General features: G+C 46.6%; 2 long non-coding RNA genes across 2 annotated transcripts in view; one reads left to right on the top strand and one right to left on the bottom strand.

The window, feature by feature from the left end:
• The window catches only part of LOC137570907 (uncharacterized), a 478,469-nt gene that overhangs the window by 84,745 nt on the left and 368,594 nt on the right, over window positions 1-25,130 (bottom strand). The gene's annotated exons all lie outside the window — the stretch shown is intronic.
• Window positions 13,060-20,454, top strand: LOC137570906 (uncharacterized). Its single transcript, XR_011031229.1, has 3 exons — window positions 13,060-13,157; window positions 15,370-15,428; window positions 18,470-20,454. It is a non-coding gene; the product is annotated as an uncharacterized lncRNA (long non-coding RNA).

Genomic DNA, 25,130 nt, shown 5'->3' with positions numbered 1-25,130 from the left:
GCGTGATGGTACCAACATCAGGCCATCCGCCTCAGGGAACGCTGGCCCCAGCAGCTATGACGAAGAAGAGGAGGAGGAACAGCTGGAGTTGGAGCAGGAATTTCATGCCACCACTGACGAGGGCCAGAGCGGTGCACGTTGGACTTCCACAATTCAACGCGAATGGTCAGCAGAAGCAGACCAGGAGGAAGGTGACGACTATGATGCATCACAACAACTATCACAACGCTCACAAGAGGATGATGAGGATTCTGGTAGGACTCTGGCACACATGGCTCAATTCATGCTAGACTGCATTGAACGTGACCCACGCATTGTGCGCATTCTGGACAACACCAATTACTGGGTTTATACCCTTCTGGATCCACGGTACAAACACAATGTTCCAAAACTGCTTGAAGAAAGAGTCAGACAGGTCAAAATGGAAGAATACCAGCAGGCCCTTGTGGAGACTTTAGAGAGGAGATTGACATCCTCCCCCTCCTCTAGCCAGTTGTACGCAGACAGACTGACTTCCGCAAACCCAGGACGACCAGGAGGGCAGCAAACAACGCAAGCCGCAGCTAGTACCCAAAAGGGAATGGTATCGGCAGTGTCCTTGGAGTGGGAAAATTTTCTGACACCCATGCAGCCGCAGCCCACTGAACAGCAAGCGTGCAGATCCACCTCCAACACCGATCGCCTGGAGAAGATGGTCAAGGACTACATGTCAGATGGCGTAGCTGTGTCGAACCATCCATCTGCACCCTTCAACTATTGGGTATCGAAGCTAGACACCTGGCACGAACTGGCAATGTACGCAATAGAGGTGCTGGCTTGCCCGGCAGCCAGCGTTATGTCGGAACGCTGTTTCAGTGCTGCCGGAGGCATCGTCACAGATCGGCGTATCCGCCTCTCTACAGAAAATGCAGACCGTCTGACTCAAATTAAAATGAATCAATCCTGGATTGGAAATGACTACGCAACACTCCAGGACCCCAACCAAGTAACATGACCAATGAACATCTGGGATGGTGTTGCGTTTCCGGGCCCTGTTTATTGAACCTCTCATCTGTATTACATTTATGACTGCATGGCGGCAAAAAGCATTGCTGCTATATCCGCACGCTTTTTGTCCACATGCAAGGCCTGGGTTGTTGTGTCTCACAAAGCGTGGCCTTCTCCTCCTGCGCCTGCTCCTGTTCCATCACGTCTGCTGCTGCTGGGTTAGCGTTGCCGCGTGGTCCCTGTTTATTGAACCACTTATCTTTATTACATTTATGACTGCATGGCGGTACAAAGCATGCTATCCGCACGCTTCTTGCCCTCATGCAAGGCCTGGGTTGTTGTGTCTCACAAAGCGTGGCCTTCTCCTCCTGCGCCTGCTCCTGTTCCATCACGTCTGCTGCTGCTGGGTTAGCGTTGCCGCGTGGTCCCTGTTTATTGAACCACTTATCTTTATTACATTTATGACTGCATGGCGGTACAAAGCCTGCTATCCGCACGCTTCTTGCCCTCATGCAAGGCCGGGGTTGTTGTGTCTCACAAAGCGTGGCCTTCTTCTCCTCCTGCGCCACCCTCCTCCTGTTCCATCACGTGTGCTGCTGCTGGGTTAGCGTTACCGGTCCCTTTTCCTGGAACCTCTTATATGTATTACATTTATGACTGCATGCCGACAAAAAACATGTTACCTGTGCAAAGAAAACAGACATTTCCCGCATTTAAAAGACAGTTTTCCCTTTGAAACTTTAAAATCGATTTTCTCAAAAACTATAAGCTCTTTTTGCTAATTTTTTTTTCCTCTTGTACCCACTCCCAAGGTGCACATACCCTGTAAATTTGGGGTATGTAGCATGTAAGGAGGCTTTACAAACCACAAAAGTTCGGGTCCCCATTGACTTCCATTATGTTCGGAGTTCGGGTCGAACACCCGAACATCGCGGCCATGTTCGGCCTGTTCGGCCCGAACCCGAACATCTAGATGTTCGCCCAACACTACTGATAGCGCACAGACAGAGCCCACTGGCACTGACCCACACCTGTGCCCACTTCTAGTGATATTATTTAATTGTATGCCACACATTTGGTCTGTCAGCGTGAACCGGGCATAACCCTTACATTACAACTCTGGACATTTAAAAGCAGCCCTTTATTCCTTAAATGTAGGAATGTACTGTGATTTCTGCCCTTTGGGGATTAAAAATCGACTCTGCCTGCATCAAATCTGTGATTTTTGTTGGGACTTTTGGCATGGATCCCCCTTTGGCATGCCCCTATACAGGTGTAAGACCTTTTGAAACAAGTTTTCCATCACTTTTGTGGCCAGAAAATGTCTTTGTGGGTTTTTAAATTCGCCTGCCCATTGAAGTCTATGAAGATTCGCCACATTCACCTGTTCGAGAACATTTGTGGAAGTTCGAGTTCGCCGTTCGCAAATGGAAAATTTGATATTCGTGTCATCTCTATTTATAGTGCTAACATATTCCATAGCGCTGAACATAATACAAAACACATAGTGGGGAGCAATTAGGACATTCAGCAATACAAATATATACATTGTTGGTGTGTGGTTTAATGTTGATGTGTGGTTTGTCCATAGTCATGTCACAAACTGTCCCTTTAGAGGAGCTCACAATCTAATTTCTACCATAGTCTAAGGCAAATTTCTAAAGTGGGGTAGGCCAGGCGGAGGGGCGGAAGAAGTTCCAATTAAATTCTCAGTATGTGTTTGAATTGCGGGAAGGAACCAGAGTGCCCACATGAAACCCATGCATACATGACCGAGATCTGAACCTAGGACTGTAGTGCTGAAAGACTAGAGTGCTATCTACCACATCACAGTGACACATGGACAACTGATGCCATATTTCACAATTCTGTCTTATATAAACGTATCAAACAGGGTGGTACTGAACATTCCATTCTTCCATTAACTTTTATGTGAATGTTAGGACTATTGCAGTGTTTATAAGCGACATAAGGTCAATTTTGGAACCCACCTACAGTGATTAATGGTTGTGTGCATTGCTCATTCTCAAGATGTGACATTTTTTATCATTAATATAAATCAGCAGCAGCACTCATGGTAGGTAGCAGTATACATAAGTCAATGGAGTAACTGACGCTTATTTTTTTCACATAGTCCTCCCTACAAATTAAAAACTTACACACAAAAAAAACAGAATAGGCTTAAATCAACATCCCTGACCTCATCTTGAACCCACATGTTGTCTAAAAGGAAGATAATAAAGGGAAACAGGTGTGGCTCTCTAAATGATAAAGTGACTGACTTTCTGCCGAGTGACAAGGAAAATACACCTTGACAGTATTTACTTAATGCAACTTGGGCTCTTTTTTTACTCTGCGGTTCCATTAGTAAAAATTTAAAAAAACATGTTAAGCTAGTCAGTTTTGAGATAGGCTCTTTTGGTGCTGTTGTCACCTTTGTTAACACCAAAACCCAATAAAAAAACGATATACTAAAGGAGAAGTGCAGTGAAAAACAGTCAAGGTTATGTGTCCCTGCCTCCATCTGGTCCATCATACCCAACTGTAAGTAAGCTACCTAGTCTGCACCTTCCAAAACACCTTGTCATAGTCATTAACTACCTAAAGACCACGTAACGCTAATGGGCGTGAACATGGTGGCAGCCCCAGGACCACCTAACGCCAATTGGCGTCAAGTCCTGAGTCAGGGTTTTTCAGGAGATCGAGCGCTGATGCGCGCACATCTCTGCTTGGATGACGCCGTCTATTTACTCTGTATAGTGTTACGATCTACAGCAGCGCTGTACTAGGGACAGCCCGTGTGACACTGCTGTCCCCCTAGGCGGCAGAGAGAAGTGATCCGCTGTCATAGGCTGGCTGGCCGGGAGAAGGAGGGTTACAAAAAGAATAGTAAAATGTGTTTATTTTATTTAAAAATGAATACAATAAATATTAAAAAATAAATAAACATCCTGGGAGCGATCAGAGCCCACCAACAGAAAGCTCAGTTGGTGGGCAGAAAAAGGGGGGGGGTCACTTGTGTGTTGAGTTGTACAGCCCTGCAGCGAGGCCTTAAAGCTGCAGTGGCCTAATTACTTAAAAATAGCCTGGTCACTAGGGGGTGTAAGCCCACGGTCCTTAAGTGGGTAACGACCATCCAGTTCTATTTACATAGTCCAACTTATAACAGCAAAGTTGAAGGTAAAGTAGCGACAGTTCCCAAGAAATAAAAAAAAGGCTCCCTGAGATATTTTTAAATTGCTAAATTCAATCAAGTGTGGTACTATTAGCCATTTCCATGTATCTGGCCATCCCTCCAAACTGAAGGAAACTGGTTGGGAAGGCTTCCAAGAGGCCTATTGCAACTTTGAAGCAGTTACAGCAATTGATGGCAAAAAGATGGTCTCTGGGTGCACGTGACAACAATATCACAGGTACTCTACAAACGTCGCTTGTATGGAAGGCTGCAAGCATAAAACCACTGATCAAGAAAGGCTACATTAAAGGGACACTTAAACCAGGAATAAAAAAATCAGTTTTAGTTTCCTGGGGCTTCTACCAGCCCCTTGCAGCCATCACAGTCCCTCGCAGCAGGGCCAGGCCGAGGCATAGGCTGGAGAGGCTCCAGCCTCAGGGTGCAGTGTAGGAGGGGGCGCAGAATTCATTCAGCTGTCATTCCTAATTGTGTTTGAAGCAGAAAGAAATAACAAAAGAGGATACATGGCAGTGACTGCAAGCCATATAACTAGATATTAAGGTGTTGGGGAGGTTGTGGGCCCTGTGGCGCCTCTTAGTCTAATAGCAATCAGTGTGTGACGGCTGGGGTGGCAGGGATGGAGGGGCGCACTTTGGTGTCTCAGCCTTGGGTGCTGGAGGGCCTTGTCCAGGCTCTGCCTCGCAGTCACTCACGGAGACTCCAGTCCCCTGCCGCCAGCTAGTTTCATTTCGGGGACAGGCGCGATAGACCTGGCCACTTGTATTTGTCTTCGCGTTCCCATCCGCAATATCCTCCTGCGCCTGTGAAGAATGCTATTGAGGACAGGAACATGAAGAAGGATATGCCAGGCCTGCACAGACACAGACAGCCCGCCGACTCCCTGTCAGGGCCTGTCAGGGAAAACAAAACTAGCTGGCGGCGGGGGACCTGAGGCTCCAAGAGTGACTGCAAGGGCATAGGACGGCTGCAGGGGGCTGGTAGAAGCCCCAGACAAGTAAAACTGATTTTTTATTCCTGGCATTAGTGTTCCTTTAAGCCGCAGTTAAAGAGTACCCAATGTGACATGGTGAGATAGACATACAATACAATAATACAATAACATTTGTAAAGCGCTTTTCTCCCATAGGACTCAAAGCGCATAGCTGTGTCTCAGATTAATACAGGGTTTCAGGCTGGGTTGTGTTACAGAGGAGATAGTCAGATGTTCATGAATGTCAGACTGAAAAGGTAGGTTTTCAGTTTAGACTTAAATGCTTCCAGGGATGGGGCTGTCCTGATTGGGTGTGGCAGGGAGTTCCAAAGTGTAGGGGCAGCATGACAAAAGGCTCTGTCTCCAAATGTTTTGAGGTGGACTCTGGGGGTGACCAAGGTGTTACGTCCTTTTGATCTAAGATTGTGGGGGGTGTGATGTAGTTGCAACAAGTCCTTCAGGTATCCAGGGTCCAGATTGTGCAAGGATTTGAATGTCAGTAAGCCAATCTTAAACAGAATTCTCCATTTTATCGGTAGCCAGTGGAGTGAGCTCAGGGTTGGTGTTATGTGGCAATGGCGGGGTCGGCTCTTTAACAGCCTTGCGGCGGCATTCTGTACTAATTGCAGGCGGCGTAAGTCTTTCTTATGCAGGCCTGTGTAGAGGACGTTGCAGTAGTCTAACCTTGATGTGACGAAGGCATGAACTAGGGTTGGAAGATCCTCTGAAGGAATTAGGTGTTTAATCCTTGCAATATTCCTTAGGTGAAAGAAGGAATGTTTCACAACAGCTGAGATTTGATTCCTGAAGCTTAATTTCCCATCAATCAGTACTCCCAGGCTGCGCACACAGTCTGAGTTGTTCAGGTCTGAGCTCCCTATCCTTAGCGGTGTTGGTTGAGACTGGAGCTGCTTTGCTGTTGAGCCCTGGCCCTCGATAACAAGAACCTAGGTTTTGTCAGCATTAAAGAGGAACTGTAACATAAAAAGATCCCCTGGGGGGTACTCACCTCGGGTGGGGGAAGCCTCCGGATCCTAATTAGGCTTCCCACGCCGTCCTCCATCCGTCAGGGGTCTCGCTGCAGCCCTCCGTGGAGTCCGGGCAGCGGTGACGTCATTATTTACCTTCCTGGCTCCTGCGCAGGCGCTCTGACGGCTGTCGGCTCCGAACTACACGGAAATACCCGATCGCCGTCGGGTCCGCTCTACTGCGCAGGCGCAAGTTTCCTGCGCCTGCGCAGTAGAGCGGACCCGAATGAGATCGGGTATTTCCGTGTAGTTCGGAATGGAAAGCCGCCACAGCGCCCCCGCTGGAGCCAGCAAAGGTAAATATTGAAATGACAGTCGGCACAGTCGCCGGCTGTTCGGAGGGCTGCGGAGAGACCCCCGTGGGACAGAGGACGGCGTGGGAAGCCTCATTAGGATCCGGAGGCTTCCCCCACCCGAGGTGAGTACCCCCCAGGGGATCTTTTTAATGTTACAGAGTCTCTTTAAGTTTTAGCCAATTGTGTATGTACATGTGTATGTACAGTACTAAGCTAATAACTAGGCTGTGTATGTTACTTTTCTTCTTTTTCTGCCTGAAAGAGTTCACCATAGGCATGTAAGTAACAATTCCCCTCCTGTCAGGACTTAGTAAGACTTTAGTGTATCCCTCACTGATAAGGAAAACTCTCGAAACTCTTGTCTGGAAGAGAACAGCTTCTGAGTGCAGGGGATAAATAAAAATGTCAATAGTTCATATATTTGAACTCTGGGACACTGAGACAATGTGAAAGACCGTATCATTCATATGATACAACATTAAACCTACTTTTTTAACTTTTAAAAAGAAAAGAAAATTGTGGGATTCTGAAGGATGGAAAAAAATTGTTTAGCTCATCAGTTTATTTTTATCTCATGTTTCCAATTGAGTCCTGCCAAAATTCAAATACAAAGAGAACTGATCTGCATGATGCCCAAATGGAATTCTTGGAAGTATCCAATTATTAATACCAAATAACACATAGTTGACATGTTTCCAGACAATACTAGTCTTCAGGGGTGTTGGTAGGAACCTAAGAGGTCCAAGGCACTTTTGGGCACTCCAGATGAAAAATAGGTGAAACCATGCACCAGAATATGGGTGTGGTTATGGGTGGAGCCAAAGTTACATGAACTTAAAAGCGGTCTGAGTTGGCCCTCCCAGCAAAATATTGGATGAAGCCCCTCTCCATTTATACAATAAATAAAAGCAGCATATCATATAAATAAGCAGTGCCCCTTAAACATAGGGCTTCCCACTGAGGCACTACAACTCGCAGCATGCACCCATAGAATAACCACAGCTCCCTGCATACCACCATAAAGGCACCATATCAGCCAGCATGGCACCACAGCACCCAACACACCTCCATAAAAGGCACAACAGCACCCAGCATACCCCCCATAGATGCATCACAGCTCCCAGCATGCCCGCTATTGAGGCACCACGGCTCCCAACATGCCTCCATAGAGGCACCACAGCACCCAGCATACCACCCATGGTGGAGGTGCATGCAGATGTGAGAATGATGCCCACCTTGCCAAAAGCATCTATAGAGATATCCTTTCATTCATGCAGAAAGGAAGTGCAGCAGGAGAAGTGCAGATGTGTGTGAGGTCACAACCCAGGATTTTCAAACGTGAAAATACTAAGAAAACATTCTGGGGTTCTTCTTTAAAGGACAACTGTAATGAGAGGGAAATGGAGGATGCTATATCAATTTCCTTTTAAACAATGCTAGTTGCTTGGCAGCCATGCTGGTCTATTTGGCTGCAGTAGTGTCTGAATCACACCAGAAACGATCATGCAGATAATCTTGTCAGATATGACAATAATGACAGAAACTCCTGATACGCTGAGTGCTGGTTCAGGGTCTATAGCTAAAAGTATTAGAAGCAAAGGATCAGCAGGATAGCCAGGCAACTGGTATTGTTTAAAAGGAAATAAATATGGCAGCCTCCATATATATATCTTATTACAGTTGTTTTTTAACTGCTCAACTACCCCGTCATGCCAATGGGCATGAACACGGCAGCAACTCCAGGACCGCCTAAGTTTGGGGGCGGAGTTTTGCTGGAGGTCGGGCACGCCGATGCGCACGCATCTACGCTTGAATGAGGGAGCTCTGCTCCGTCATCATTCTCCCAGCGGCGATCGCTGCTAGGAGACTGTTACACGGCGAAACCGCGGTCTATATACAGTGTACAGCGTTGCGATTTAAGGCAGTGCTGTACTGGGAACAGCCGTGTGACAGGAGAGGCTGTCCCCTCTGGAGTCACAGAGAGCGATTGACTATCGCTCCGATCGCTGGAATTGGCTGGCGGGGGAGGGAGGGTGGGAATAAAATGGAAACAAGAATACGAATATTTATTAAAAAAACATAAATATTTGTAATAAAATAAACAAACATCCCAGGAGGGATCAGGGCCCACCAACAGAAAGGGGGAATAGAGTTGGCCCGAACGGTTCGCCTGCGAACGGTTCCATGCGAACTTCCGTGGTTCGCGTTCGCGTCCCGCAGGCGAACTTTTGCGGAAGTTCGGTTCGCCCCATAATGCACCATGAGGGTCAACTTTGACCCTCTACATCACAGTCAGCAAGCCTAGTGTAGCCAATTAGGCTACACTAGCCCCTGGAGCCACTCCCCCCCTACTAAAAGGCAGGCAGCGGCGACCATTACGGTCACTCGTGTGCCTGCATTAGTGAGAGTAGGGCGAGCTGCTGCACACTCTCTCTCATAGGGAAAGATTAGTTAGGCTTAGCTTGTCCCTGGCTGCATACCTGTTCTGTGAACCCACCACTGCATACCTGTACTGTGAACCCACCACTGCATACCTGTTCTGTGAACTCACCACTGCATACCTGTTCTGTGAACCCACCACTGCATACCTGTTCTGTGAACCCACCACTGCATACCTGTTCTGTGAACCCACCACTGCATACCTGTTCTGTGAACCCACCACTGCATACCTGTTCTGTGAACCCACCACTGCATACCTGTTCTGTGAACCCACCACTGCATACCTGTTCTGTGAACCCACCACTGCATACCTGTTCTGTGAACCCACCACTGCATACCTGTTCTGTGAACCCACCACTGCATACCTGTTCTGTGAACACGCCACTGCATACCTGTTCTGTTCGGTGAACCCGCCACTGTATACCTGTTCTGTTCAGTGAACCCGCCACTGCATACCTGTTCTGTTCAGTGAACCCGCCACTGTATACCTGTTCTGTTCAGTGAAACCGCCACTGCATACCTGTTCTGTTCAGTGAACCCGCCACTGTATACCTGTTCTGTTCAGTGAACCCGCCACTGCATACCTGTTCTGTTCAGTGAACCCGCCACTGTATACCTGTTCTGTTCAGTGAACCCGCCACTGTATACCTGTTCTGTTCAGTGAACAGTTTGGTGTGTCAGTGTGAAGCAGTACCTTAATTACACTACCTGATTGATGTATACACATGCAAGATGTTTTAAAGCACTTTAGGCCTGTCATTTAGCATTCAATATGATTTCTGCCCTTAAAACGCTGCTTTGTATCCCACTCCGCCATGCCCCCCTCCAGGTGTTAGACCCCTTGAAACATCTTTTCCATCACTTTTGTGGCCAGCATAATTTTTTTTTTTTCAAAGTTCGCATCCCCATTGAAGTCTATTGCGGTTTGCGAACTTTAACGCTAACCGAACCTTCTGCAAAAGTTCGCAAACCCGGTTCGCGAACCTAAAATCGGAGGTTCGGCCCAACTCTAAGGGGGAATCACTTCTGTGCTGAATTGTATGGCCCTGCAGCAAGGCCTTAAAGCTGCAGTGGCCTAATTGGACAAAATAGCCTGGTTACTGGGGGGGGGGGGGGGGGGGGAGGTAAGCCTATGGTCCTCAAGTGGTTAAAGGAACACTATCATGAAAGATTGTAAAATTTAAAGTACGTTTATCTATGCATAAAAAAATTGCATTTGACCCACAGTGAAATGCAATATCATTTTGTTTTTCCTATGTTGCTTTTACTTCCATGAAATACAATTCTGACAAATCTGACAGGCTTTGGGTTAGTCCATCTCCTCCTCCTGTGGGATTCTCGGGGCTTTTTTATTTTCAAGAGCACTTACTGAATGGCAGTTGTCCAGTCCAAATGCCAGAATAGAATATTGCAAGTTGTGAGGCTGGCATCTTCATGTAGGCCCCCCTACTTTTGTAAACAATGAATACTGAGGAGATGGACTAGTCCAAAACCTGTCAGATCTGTCAAATTTTTATCACCTACAGTAAGTGACAGCAACATAAGAAAAAAAGTAAATCATAGCACATGTTCACAATGAACAAATGTACATTTATAATGTATGTGTGTACATGTATTTTAAATTTTACAATTTATCATGATAGCAGTCCTGTAAGTCTATGGCCAGCTTAGTTACCGCACCACTACTAGTAAGGAAACATTATCTGGTAGTGACTTGCTGAACTTGGCAAATAACTTTCCCTCCAAGCATGAGAAGTATGCAGGAGAAATTAAGACAAGGTTATCTTAAGAAGACAATAACCGTGTAATTTGTGAATGGCTAAACAAAAACATTAGAAGCATGTTTTGCTACTCCGAATATTTAAGGTGAAATGAATTGAACATTGTAGAACATATGGTTTCCGTGGATTTCAATTGTATGTAAAATGATCTGCCAGTGAGCTGGCAAAGCACCCAGCGCACCTGTGTGTTTTTAAGATCCCACTCATGCTTTTTCTTAATACAAACATTCCAAATAAGAATGCGTTTATGATAATTGCATTGTGCAAAAAAAGGACGACTGTATTCATATTTCAAGTGTGACTGTTCACCTCCAAACCGCTGCGTAGCTACACACCTGTGTGAGTGAGTCATCCTGGCACCGACTACTTTTCAAGATATTCAGCATTCAAGACCTTTACAAACAGGTTCCTTTATTTCCTGTGTGTTTTTTTAACGGATCGAAAATAGCCCATGCAAGTTGCGTAGGTATGTTCTCTGACACAGCTTAGCAGATGGCAAGCGTGATACTGATTTCTGTAGTGGGAATAGTAACAAAACACACCAACAAAACACCTATATTTGGTAAGTCATAACTGCTTGTTTTATAACCAGAAACAAATGTTAATCCAAGGGAATTAATTGACAAACCATGAAACCTAAACTAGATAGTTTATAATAGGTATCTGTTATTAGGTTGCAGGAATCTAGAAATGTCACTAGGGTCAAATCAGGATACAGGTTACGCTTGTGTAAAAAAATGTGGTCTGCTTAAATCACGTTGATCGAATCTGCTGGACTTTGCTCCCAGCATATCTGGTGGATTTACCTTAGATGAATTTGGACAGTTTATCCACTGAAAGTGTATTCAGACCAGCGGGAAAATCTCCATGCTAAGGGCCGGTTCACACTTGCGGTTTTGCAAAAACCGCACCGGATGTCCGGACCGCACCGGAGCCGGATCGGACCTGAACCGTACGGTTCCTGTCCGGATCCGGTCCGGTTGCATACGGTTTCCGTGCGGTATGAACACGGTTGCTGTCCGGATCCGGATTCTTACAACCTGTATAAAAACAAAAAAAAATGTTGGGGTCTGGGAGGTCAGCAGAAGGGGGACCTGTGGAATCAGGCCCTCTGCTGTTTAGCACTCACCTCCACCTCCGACATGCTGCCAACATCTCCGGATCCGGATCCAGCTGTGCTGCTCCACTCCAAAATGCTTGCCCATGTGTCCCCAGCCAATATCGCCACAAAAATCCGCATAGGAAGTGGGGTAGAACATCCGGATTTTTTGCCAGTGTGTTGTGCGCTCTCCGGTTCTCATTGGTTTCCATTGGCCGGATGGTGCAGTCCGGCTCCGCCCCGGATACGGCTGCCGGAGGAGCCGGACCAAAAAATAGCGCATGTTGGAACGGACACCGGAGTCCGGATCCGGTCCGGCTCCGGTCCGGACGAAACGGACACATGTGAACCCTGGCATAGACTTACATTGCTATGCCGTGCGTCCGTTTCGTCCGGCCAGCATGCGGTGCGGCTCCGGCACGGCTATTCCGGATAGCCACCGCTAATGTGAACCGGGCCTTAGTGGGCAGGGCAGGAGTAGAGGGGGGGGGGGGTTGAAAGTGATATACACTGAGTGGTAAAAATATTAGAGACACCCCGTTCTTGAAAGTAAACCATTCCAATAGTGAGGTAGTGTAATATAACAATGCGGAGTTGCTTATATAAGGAACAAGGCCCAGATTTACATCACAGGAGCCTATAGGCACAGATGTCCTGGCACTCTAGACTTCTACCTCCACCCTCCAAGCACACCCTTTCCCTTACCTGTCATAGCTGCAGGTGTCCCTTAGCATTAGGTAGCCAGAGGAACCTCAGTATTAAGTAGCTAGAGGTGCCCCCAACTGAAGGGAGATCTCATCAGTGGAATGCTGAGAGCAGGGCGAGTAACCTCTCATTTTCACTCTGCTCGGGACTCTGTGTAAGGAAGGAGGGAGGCACTAGGGGAGGGGAATGAGCCACCTTTCCATCATCAGGTGCCCTTAGGCACGTGCCTACAGTGCCTTATGGTAAATCCGTCCCTGTAAGGAACACTCAGATTTGGACGTAGTTATCACACAAGTTAATGTCAGTTAAAGGACAACTTTAATGAATATAACATAATAAATAAAATTGCTTATATTTTATAATATTCCTTTATAAATTATTTAGTCAATGTTTGCCCATTGTAAAATCTCCCCTTACTCTGCTTATTCTTAAAATGGAAGTACTCCTATTGCTTACCTATTTCTTTTTAAAATGATGGGTGTAATTACGTTTTTTCAAAATGTTCAATGATAAGACATATTTTTATTTATGTATTTAGCCACTCCCACCTGTGACATGCTGCCGATGCAAGGTACGATGTGCAGTGCTAGTCATTCTGATAAGCAGAATTCCTAAAAGGCGTGGCGCATGGCGTTCTCCTCGCTGTTCAACAAAATGTAAGTTACACTTTTTTTTTGCTTAGCTGCTCCCAAGGTTTTAAATTTAGGTTAGGTCACTTGCCCGGAGGTTTGCCTCACCGTGGCGCAAGTGTCTAGTATAATATACTTTGCATGCAAACCATATTGGAAACTAAAGTTGCTCCTAGTTTAATAAATGTTAGCACTTGTCTAGGATGCAGGGCATGCATTTTTCAGTTTGACAGAGGCGGTGTATGCCTGTGCGATTAACCATTCAATTGCAACATGTGTTTAGGGACGCACAGCCTTTCCCCCCACCTTTTTTTAAACACTTGTGTAGGTATACATTCTCACAGCTAATACGATTATTCAGGAAGGAGGGGCTGGAGGAAAGATCTGGCTGGCAAATGACACATGCCAACCAGCATATGGAGGTGCACTCCACCAAACAGCACACATAAAAATAATATTTGAAAAGTAAAAAAATACATGTAGTTCTTTATTTTCATTAGAGTAGTAATATTTATCACATGTCTTATGTAATTGTTAATACATTTTTACATTAAATTTATCACCAGTGGCGTCATCTTCAAGGCCCATCACTGCAGGTTGTTTGTTATCTGTTCCAAAGTGATCCGAAACAACACCTGTTCTCCCAAAGTGCTCTGGACAGAAGGCTGTTTGACCTCATTACCTAGGCTAAGCATTACTCGGAGGGCAGAGATTCATACAAATATACAGCAAGTAAGCTGTAGTAACAGCATAAGCATAAGTAACATAATATTGGGTATCCAATTCCTAAATAGTGCATTACATTCTACTATATGTCATTAAAGTGCCTCTTTAGCTATTTTTGTTTCCATGGACCAAACAACAGATATTCATTAATTATTAACATAGATTTAACATAAATCTGGCAAACATTACCAGTGTTTACAATATCTGCATTTGAAATAAAGATGTCTTGCAGATGATACTGTGTTGTTGTACTATGATGTCTCATAGTGTTTTTTTTACTAGACTCATACACACGTCCAGCATGCACACAACCACACGACCAACATGACAAACCACACAACCTGACGAACAACACAACCTGTATGTCCACCCAGGGGCGTACCTAGAAAGCCCCGGGCCCCCCTGTAAAAAAAAATCCGCCCCCCCCCCCCCCTTCCAGGGCCTGTTCGGGGACTTTTTGGGGGCAGGAGGGGTCGCAGCATAAGAGGAGAGCTGTGGCCGCAGATCGGTGGGGAGGGGGGAAATTCCCCCCCCCCCTCCCTCACCTCGGGCTCTCCTCTCAGCGCTCACCTCCTGCAATCATTGGTGGTGCTCGTGGCAGCCGCGGCGGCGGCGGCAGGCAAGCTGAGCACATACCTCCTTCTGGCCGGAGGTCTCCGATCACTAAGTTCTTCATAGAGCGTCCTGTTTACACAGGAAGTTCCATAAAGCACTTAGTGATCGGAGAGACCGGCCAGAAGGAGGTATGTGCTCAGCTTGCCTGCCGCAGCCGCGGCTGCCATGAGCGCCACCAATGATTGCTTGCAGGAGGGGAGCGCTGAGAGGAGAGCCCGAGGTGAGGAAGGGGGGGAATTTTCCCCCTCCCCACCGATCTGCGGCCACAGCTCTCCTCTTATGCTGCGACCCCTCCTGCCCCCAAAAAGTCCCCGAGCAGGCCCTAGGGGGGGCCCGGGCCCCCCCGCGACAGCAGGGGTCGCATAGCCTATTGTTATGCCAGTGTGTCCACCTGTATGTCCACACGCCTAGATGGTTAAACAACCAACTCAATTAACATACTGCGCACGCAAGAGGAATGACAGACTACACATTCAAAACAAGTGCAAGTCTTTCAAACAACTTGTACACACGCACCAACAGCATGATATCAGACCAACATAGATCCAACAGTTGGATCGGGCAAACCGCTGGTTATCAGTTGCCCGTCAAGTTGTTTGCACACGTACACATGCCTGATTATCGTCCAACAGACTAAAGTCAGTTGATCAGGCAGCAGATTGGTCCGTGTGTACTTAGCTCTAGTTCTCTATCTCTTTCTCCACTCAATAGGAGAGTTAAACCTGTGTATATAATGGTAACTGTTCTTCCTTTGGTCGTAGATCTTGTGCTATCTAATTTGAATAAACCACAAATTTAATTTTCAAAAAAGGTTATTTTTCACAGACTTAAAATGTAGTTTAGGTATGTAATTTGATGATACTGTTTATATACCTAATTCTGTTATGCTTTCTTAAAGGATAGAACAGAAAAGACCACATTAGTTCAGACTTTGAACTACACCACCAACATTTTCAGGTATTTTATCTTTGATGTCTGTAAGATGTCACTCATAAGCAAATTATGTTTTTATAGCCGTTCACCTGGGCTGTTTTTATTGAATTAAAAGGATGGATATGGATATCAAGATAACAGAGTTTATCAAAAGAAAACATAGTCTTTTACCATCATTTACTGAACCTTTTAGACTTTGGCATCCCGAAGCTAGAGCTTTCAGCATGGATTATTTGATTTCGTTTCAATCAATTGTTGTTAAGCCATCTTTGAATAGTGATTAAAATGCACACATAAACCTGAGGGCATACTATTAAATCATACAAAAGGAAAGTATGTACTTTGCAGTCAGCCATAAGTCAAAAGCCCTACCTATTTGAGGTCTACTGTGCTGACGTTACTGCGCAGAAACCGAACATTGTAAAGTGGTAACATTATCTTGTTTGAAAGGATGCACATTAAAATATGTCTCAGGAACTATAATCCTTGGAGATTAAGTTTCTGTTCATTGGTGGAATCAATTCATCAGCATCTAAAATACTTTGCTCATCTTGGAGATTTGTGCCAGGATTAAAAAGACCAACTGGAAAATTAATTGACTTACGTAACCCAGGCAGTGGATCAGTCTATGTTAGCCAAGGCAAGAGCTGAAAAAAAAGCATATTTTATTTAAAAGACATGGTGGCCAATTGGTCAGACATCTTACGTTACGGCCTTGAGGACACTGGATACATGAAGCTGACACATACGCTGGTGTCACCTCGGCCCTGGCAAAGACCACCAACCTCAGCTGAGAATCACAAGACAGACCAATATGTGTACATCAGCCGCACAATGTCTGCTAAAGTTCCGGCACGCTGGATCTTTAGGGATCAACAATGCCAGAGCCTGCATGATCGCATTGCTCTCCTTGCTCCCCCTGATGGATAATTGCATTGATCATTAGTGAACCTCAAACGTCACCTTAACTCTCAGTTCTACTTTTATCTATTCCAATTTCGGGAGCTTCTTAAAATGTAATCAGGCAGTGGTGACCTGTAATGTGATTATTATTTTTTTATTATTGTTTCAAAAAAATTATGTAGTTTATTTTCATGTGCTCAGTTGAAATTGCTTAAGACTACTTCAGTGTGTCTCTAAAGTGACCATAGTTTAGAAAAATTCCCTCTGAAAGTGATAAAAGTGGAGATACATGGCCTATGTACAATGGTCTAGTTGAAGAACTGGGAACTGAACTTCCGGCTCCATCCATCCAGCAGCTGCTGCTCCACCATAGCATCGGCACCTTTGGTTCAGTCCCTCTATGATGCCTGCCGCTAATCTGGAAAAAAGGGCTGCTGCAGCTGGACGCTTCTGTGACAGCCAGATTATCTTGACCAGCTGACAAATGTTACCCAGGAGTCAGTAGAAATGAACATGACTGCACCTTTTGAACTGGAACATCTTGGCCAGCACTGCCAGATGTCAGTAATCAGAATCCTCAGCAGCATCAGCCATCACTGATGTTTTCTTTCATGAAGAACTGGACTGTCACTGCTGAACCTTCACCTGCTACTGCCCCATCCTCGATATCTCCTTTGGAATACAGATGATTGCTACTGGTGGCGCCATAGTATGACAGCCTCGACACTTGGCTTTCAGACATCTTCCTCCTTATTTTTACTATCCAACCTCCCCCTGAACCTTTATGAGCCCCCCCTTCCCAAACCTTTATGAGCCAAAACCAAATCCCTTTGTACTTGGTGACATAAATGATTCTGATTCTAAGTCTGAATAACTTAAAGGAGTCATCAGGGGAAAAAGTCTAAAATAAGTGGTACTTACCGGCAGGGCCGGCCCTAGACTTTTTGCCGCCTGAGGCAAAAAAATTATTGCTGCCGCCCCCCCCCCCCTTCCCCCCGCGGGGGGGGGGGGGGCGCCGCCGCTGCGGGCCGCAGGAAGTGTCGTCAGTGGAGCGCACGCTTAACAAGGAAGAGGTGAGTGACCCCGCCCGTTGCCTCTTACAATTCAGCCAGCGACATAACTCCTTAAAGCAGGAGCGGAGCGGAGGATGGGGGACCCAGGCGAGGGAGGGGGGGGGTCCGACCCCCCTCCCCGCCGCTAGGCCCAATACCCCCGTCCTGCCCGCTATCCCCTCCAGCTCGGGCGGCTCCCCCACACCCACGGGGCGGGTGCCGCCCCCCCAGAAGTGCCGCCTGAGGCAAATGTTTCACCCCGCCTCATGGGCGGGCCGGCCCTGCTTACCGGGGGCTTCCTCCAGCTCCAAGCTACCAGAACGTACCTTGCTGCAGCTCTGTCCGCAGCCGTTCACCGCAAGTCCATCCCGGTCCCCGGCAATGACGTCAGAGCGACCTCCAAGTCGCTCTGTACTGCGCCTGCGCGAGCGGCGCTGTCAATCACCGCCACGTGGGTCGGTGGGAACTGCACAGGCGCCCCCCCCCAAAGTGCTAGAAGGGCCACATGTGCTGGCTGTGGGCCTGTGGCTCAGGGCCAGTGTCGGAGCCATGCACATTTTTCGCCACAGGGGTGGGGTGGCTAGTGGGCGGGCACAGAAACCAGTCGGTGGACCCAGGGAGGGGTAGGCCTGATGATGTGTGAGGGGCCCCAAAATTTCTGATGGTGGCCCTGTTCGCATCTGACCTGTTTTTGTATCTTGGTGAGCTTCTTCATAGCTCATGGTTGCCTGCTAAGTTGTTACATGTACATGATTACAATTTGTTATCGATGTTGGAAAAAGACAGGTGACAGTCCTAGTTAAATTCAGCAGTGCTGAGAGGGGAGAGTTGCGTGTATCTCCGTAGAAGAAACAGCTGTCAGGCATTCTGTACCCGGCACCCACCACTATCCACTGTGCCTCCTCACTCATCTCGGTATGTGTACCACTTTGTGCTATATGGATTTTGCATCTTTGATGTTCACCTTGCAATAATAAATACAGCCATCTCAGCAGTGCCAGCATTTTTCTTTCTTTCTACTGTATTTTTGGAGTTGCATGTATGTTGTTGGCTGAAGTATGGGGAGAGGGTGAATGGGTTAATCTAAAGCTTTATTAATCTGTGTTTCAGTTTCAGAATTCCCCTGTTCACTGCCTCAAGCCTGTCTACAGTCTCAAGCCAGTCATGGAAACCCTGAATAGAATCAGGATGGCATATAGAAGGAAACAGAAGGAAACCATTGCTGCCCCAGTCTGCTTCTTGCTGCTGCTGTGGGGAACAAGGATGCTCACTGAGCTTGCCACTGCCACCTGCCAGAAGAATCCCCCACCACCGCCCCCACTACTCACAAATCTACTGCTGCTGCCTGATCCACTCTCCACTGTGACTGCCCAGTCTGGCTTTGATGTTGAAGGGTTTGCTCACCACCGCTGCCTCTGGATGTATCTGGACAGGATAGGTCTGTGCAATCCACTGGCCCTCACACACAGCTGTCTTTGCTAGGCCAAAAAGCCAAGACTTTGCTTAGAGATGCCTCAGCCAGCCGAAGTTAATTGTGGCCACCACCAGCTCTGTCACTGATGGCCCAGCCCCTTTGGCAGCCAGGTGATCATTCCTAGTCCTGTACCTGGAACTGCCAGGCCCACACTCTACCATGCCGGCAACAGCATGGGGCACCCCCACCTCGCACATTGGCCGCCTCATTGCATCATGCCGACTCCTCGGTCTGGCTCCAGCTGGGTAAGGCTGATTCAATTATCTTTATAAGGGTATTCTGGAGTTTGTCATCATCAGTGCAACAAGCAATAGCAAAGGCATATAATAGCATGAATGTCTATCTATCTATCTCCCTTTACTTACTTAAAGAGAACACGAGGCGGTTCCTTGGGGGACAGATGGGACACAGCGGCATGTTCTCTGCCTCATGACATGCTTCTGTGTCCCCATACAGCTGCTCTCTGCCCCCTACACACACACACTGCTGCACAATACACCCCACCGAGATTAGCGAAAATACTTGTCACTATCTTGGAGGGTAAATACAGGAGAGGGATTCCCTGTTCAAAATGCCAGCCAGGAGTGTTCCTGCAGGGTTTTCTGAGCTACCATTGGGCAGCTCTCTCTCCCTGGCCACGCCCCCTGCCGTTCCCCCACTTCCCTACACGCTGAAAGAGAGAATCAATCTCTCCTTTCAGCGCCGTGACCCAGAGGTCATAAACGTGAAAGTGGGCCAGTGTGGCCCACAGGAGCGGCGGAGAGCAGTGGTTTTGGCGGCTACCTGATCTGGGGGCTGAGCAGATCAGGTAGCCACCAAAACCGCCACTCCTGTGGGTCGAACTGACCCACTTTCACTTTCACTGGCCCACTTTTCACTTTCTAATCAAAGTCTCCCCAGCTCTCTCATCCCTGGGTGTTACCCCTGCTGCCCCCTCCCCCCACCTCCCTGCATGCTGAAAGAGAGAATCAATCTCTTCTTTCAGTGTCGTGACCCACCTAGAGGTCATAAAAGTGAAAGTGGGCCAATGAGGCCCACAGGTGCTGGGGAGAGCGGCGGTTTTGTCGGCTACCTGATCCGCTCAGCTCCCCGGATCAGGTAGCATTTTTATATTTTTATTTTATGATCCCACCTCGCTCTCTCCTAAAAGCACATCTGTGATCTGAGCTTCTGGTTTTCTTGAAAACTCCACACGTTTTCAGTAATCTATGGCAATCATGTTAGGATAATGATAACCATACATTTGGTAGACATTGTGAATTGATTATTATTACTTATTATTCATAATTATTATTTCAGTGCTTCATGGTCTTTGATATAATGTATGTTCCACGGCACTCAGCTTTTTTCTTCTAGAAAAACTTTTTCCATCGGGTCCAGATCCTTGTAATCCATCTCAAAGAGCTGATAGCTTCATATGTAAACCACCTTCCAAAGACATAAAACTAGAAATTTGCTACCGAAGGGGGATTTTTTTTTTCTCAGTTAAACTGAATTTGCAAAGAATTTTCTCCACCTTTCAGACAAAAGCTACATAAATAGACAGTGGGATTAAAGTGTGTTAGGGTGAAAGTTATGTCAATCTTCCGTACAATAAAACACGTTGGCTTCTCGGCAAACATTTGTAAAAGACTTGTGAACTTTTGTTCTGCTTCTAAAGCTAGCTACAAAGAAAATGTTAATGGTTATGAATTCTTTCTACTGAAACTGGCCACAGAGAGAAATTTGTACATTATTGTGTTTACATGTTGGTTCAGTATATTTACTGAGGACACATTATGACCCATCTGGTTCTCCGGCAATTTGGTTACTTGCATACCTACTGTGTAAATACGTTTTTTTGTACTTAGTTGTTGTTCCATTTTTAAGAAAAAAAAATCACTGCTTTTGAACAGAAAATTAAGTAAACAATGTGCAGGAGATGGCCTCAATTCACTAAGCTTAACTCCTGTCTTTAATAACTCTTCTGAGCTGTTTTACAGTTATCACAATTGTATCACCATGGTAATAACTGTAAAACAGCTCAGAAGAGCAGTGGCGTAGCTACAAACCTCTGGGCCCCGATGCGGAATCTGGATGTGGGCCCCCCCGGCAACAACAGCCCCCCCTCCCCCGGCAACACCTGACGCACACACATATCCGAATCCCTATAGCCAGCTATAGGTCCCCCCAGTATAGGTAGCCAGGCATAGGTAAGCCAGTATAGTTGCCCCCGGTATAGGTTAGCCAGGTAGGTGCCTCCAGCATAGGTAGCCAGTATAGTTGCCCCCAGTATAGGTTAGATAGGTAGGCGCCGCTGGTATAAGTTAGATAGATAGGTGCCCCCAGTACAGGTTAGCTAGGTGGGTGCCTCTAATATAGGTAGCCAGAATAGTTGCCCCCAGCATAGGTTAGATAGGTAGGTGCCCCCAGTATAGGTTAGTTAGGTAGGTGCCTCCAATATAGGTAGCCAGTATAGTTGCCACCTGTATAGGCTAGCTAGGTGCCCCGAATACAGGTTAGATAAGTAAGTGCCCCCAGTATAGGTTAGATAGGTAGGTGCCCCCCAGTATAGGTTAGATTAGGTAGCTGGCCCCAGTATAGGTTAGATGAGGTAGCTGCCCCCCAGTATAGGTTAGATGAGGTAGGTGCCCCCCAGTATAAGGTTAGATGAGGTAGCTGCCCCCCAGTATAGGTTAGATAGATAGCTGCCCCCCAGTATAGGTTAGATTAGGTAGCTGCCCCCCAGGATAGGTTAGGTAGTTGCCCCCCACAAGATAGATTAGGTAGCTGCCCCCCCCAGGATAGGTTAGGTAGCTGCCCCCCCAGGGTAGGTTATATCAGGTAGCTGCCCCCCCCCAGGATAGGTTAGGTAGGTAGCTGCCCCCCAGGATAGGTTAGGTAGGTAGCTGCCCCCCCCAGGATAGGTTAGATTAGGTAGCTGCCCCCCAGGATAGGTTAGGTAGGTAGGTGCCCCCCCCCAGTATAGGTTAGGTAGGTAGCTGCCCCTCCAGGATAGGTGAGGTAGGTAGCTCAGCTGCCCCCCAGGATAGGTTAGGTAGGTAGCTTCCCCCAGGATAGGTTAGATTAGGTAGCTGCCCCCCCAGGATAGCTTAGGTAGGTAGCTGCCCCCCCCCCCCCAGGATAGGTTAAGTAGGTAGCGCCCCCCCCCCAGGATAGATTAGGTAGCTGCCCCCCCCAGGATAGGTTAGGTAGCTGCCCCCCCCCCAGGATAGATTAGGTAGCTGCCCCCCCCCCCCCCAGGATAGATTAGGTAGCTGCCCCCCAGGATAGATTAGGTAGCTGCCCCCCCCCCAGGATAGGTTAGGTAGGTAGCTGCCCCCCAGGATAGGATAGGTAGGTAGCTGCCCCCCAGGATAGGATAGGTAGGTAGCTGCCCCCCAGGATAGGATAGGGTAGGTAGGTAGGTGCTGTATACGGAGGGGGGAGCCGCAGCCGCGGGAAGGGCAGCCCGACCTCTCCCTCCCTTCCTCTCCCCGGGCCCCCCCCTCTCAGATGCAGAGTGAGCGGCGCACGGAAGCGCTGTAGGCAGAACTCACCTCCGTCCCTGCGTCGATGATCTCCTCCCACTGTATAGATGTTGTTACACACTGCTTCCTGTTTAGCCGGAAGCAGTGTGTATCAGCATCTATACAACGGGAGGAGATCAGCGGCGCTTGGAACGCAGGGACGGAGGTGAGTTCTGCCTACAGCGCTTCCGTGCGCCACTCACTCTGTATCTGAGGGGGGGGGCCCGGGGAGAGGAAGGGAGGGGGAGGTTGGGCTGCCCTCCCCGCGGCTGCGGCTCCCCCCTCCCAATAGTGCGCACGGTCGGCACTCCAAACAGACATGGGCCCCCCGGGCCCCTCCCCCGCCTCTTCAGGAGCCGGGCCCGGTTGCGACCGCAGGCCCTACGCCACTGCAGAAGAGTTATTAAAGACAGGAGTTAAGCTTAGTGAATTGAGGCCAATGGTTATTTAGCAAGAATTTGTGAATCAGTTTTGCGAAACTGACACTTTTTAAAATGATCATTAATAGAAGTGAAATATTTGTAAAGTAAAGTAAAACGTTGATAAATCACCTCTTTCAATTGATATATTAAAGGACAACTATTGCAAAAAATGTAAAATGTAAAATACAAACTGTACAAATGAAGTGTAGATTTTCTCACTATACTGTATATTACCTTTTTACTATGTCGGTATCACTAGTGAAAATCTGACACATCTGACAGGTGTTGGACTAGTCCATCTCTTCATGTGGAATTCTCAGGTATTTCTTTATTTACAAACGCATTTACTGAATGACAGTTGTCTAGTCCAACTGCCACAATAGCATGCAATCTAGTAGGGAGACTGGCCAGCATAATTGTATAGATTCTTTCCATGGTGGGGGTGATTTTGTAAATCACCAAGGTAATTCCCCATGGGAAGATGGATTCGTCCAAAATCTATCAGAACTGTCAGGTTTTTATTACTTACTGTAAGTGACTGCAACACACCAAAAAAGTAATTTGTAGTGCATTTTACCATAGTAGAAATGTATATTTTATATCTATCTATTTATCTATCTATCTTGCATTTTACAATATATAATTATTAATGATAGCGATGTTTCAAGAGCTGAAATTGAACTAAAGATTGTGCTTACGTTTTTACTTTAATTTACGATCATTTTACTACTGTGATTTAGGATTGTTTATATGGAAAAGCCTCGTTCTCACCTAACACACCTTACATGGCAAGATTGGGCAGTGTTTACTAGAAAGGCTATATTAACTAGCTTTTCAGTGTCCAGCAATGTAGAATGTAGGAGAAACAGATATTAATCAGCCTCATGGCTAATTGCTGTTTTGGCTGTTACACGCCAAGAATACAGCAAATTTATTCACAACTCAAATTGCAAACACAGGATGTAATAAGACTGTTGCTACTAAAATACTGCACACCCTGTAGTTATAGCCGGTAATGCATCTTACCTAATAGATATACACATAATAGACTGTTGTTGCTAAATACACATTCCAACACTGATCTTGCGAGAATTTCTCTAAGTGAGATTGGGTCCAATTTTGATGCAAGTCAGAACATGAAAAGTTTGTTTACTCATCCTAATGGGGGTAAACATGGTATTTACAGTAAAAAAAAATTGTTGTAGTTAATTTTGAATCAAATGTTAAGAAAATCTAAAACCTTTACAATACTGACCCACAAATCATGCTTTGGCATTGTGTCGCATTAATTGCATCTGATTGCTGCAAAAGAAAAAGTTTAAAAAAATCAGTTGCATTATAAAAGTCTCTCACTAATGAAGGCAGCAGGGATCGCACCCCAATGCTGACTGGCTAATCAAAATTGCTTTACTGAAGGCCAGCCTTTACTGTATATACACAAACTGTTGACATGTGTGACTGAGGAATACATCTTAATTAGGGAAACTGGTCTGCATCCTTTGAGAGACACCCTGGTATGCCAGTAGTAATGACTACATTTATAGCATCTACTAATCTGGACACTATGGGATTAATGATTTGGTGAGATGAATCCACCTCTGCATTGGATTAGACCAGGCATGGGCAAACTCGGCCCTCCAGCTTTTACGGAACTACAAGTCCCACAATGCATTTGCCTTTATGAGTCATGACTGTGGCAGTCAGACTTCTGCAATGCATTCTGGGGCTTGTAGTTCCTTAACAGCTGGAGGGCCAAGTTTGCCCATGCCTGGATTAGACCCAGTAAAAGGCTGGCTGATTCATGTAGTAGTGTGCTCTGTACAGATTCTATTTGAGCCCTAGTGTGCTTGACTGCAGTGCACTTTGAGAAGCTTTATGGAAAGTGATAAAGGAAGAGGAAGTTGTACAACAACATCTTCCAGTGAGAGGAAGAAGGGTAGCCAAAACAACAACAACAATGCATCAAGCTATTCTCACTGGCTTGCGGGTTTAAACATGAACAACTGTGGGCAATGACTATGCCTGTTCACCAAACCCTTTCTATCTTGGGTTTCTTTTATAAGTTCTGTCAAAATCAGGTGCATAAATAACCATATGAAGATCCACCCCCAGTTAGTTGAAGGCCTACTTGTACAAGAGGATTGTCCAGGGCCTAGAACGTACAGAACATGGCATATAGGTGCTGTCCCATCAAGCTGCAAATTGTAAAGGGTTTTCAGAAGACCCAGCGGGGTGGTGACCAACAGTGGTGCCCACTTTTCCATACAGCTGACCTATCTACAGATTTTGCTGAATTAGATAATCATCTCATGTATGCATATTTCCTGTAGAGACCACTGGCTAATTGGTATTGAAGTCAATGGAGA

The sequence above is a fragment of the Hyperolius riggenbachi genome, chromosome 4, assembly GCF_040937935.1.
Source record: "Hyperolius riggenbachi isolate aHypRig1 chromosome 4, aHypRig1.pri, whole genome shotgun sequence".
NCBI lineage: Eukaryota > Metazoa > Chordata > Amphibia > Anura > Hyperoliidae > Hyperolius > Hyperolius riggenbachi.
The sequence above is the reverse complement of the archived record's forward strand: the minus strand, read 5'-3'. Positions and strand labels throughout refer to the sequence as shown.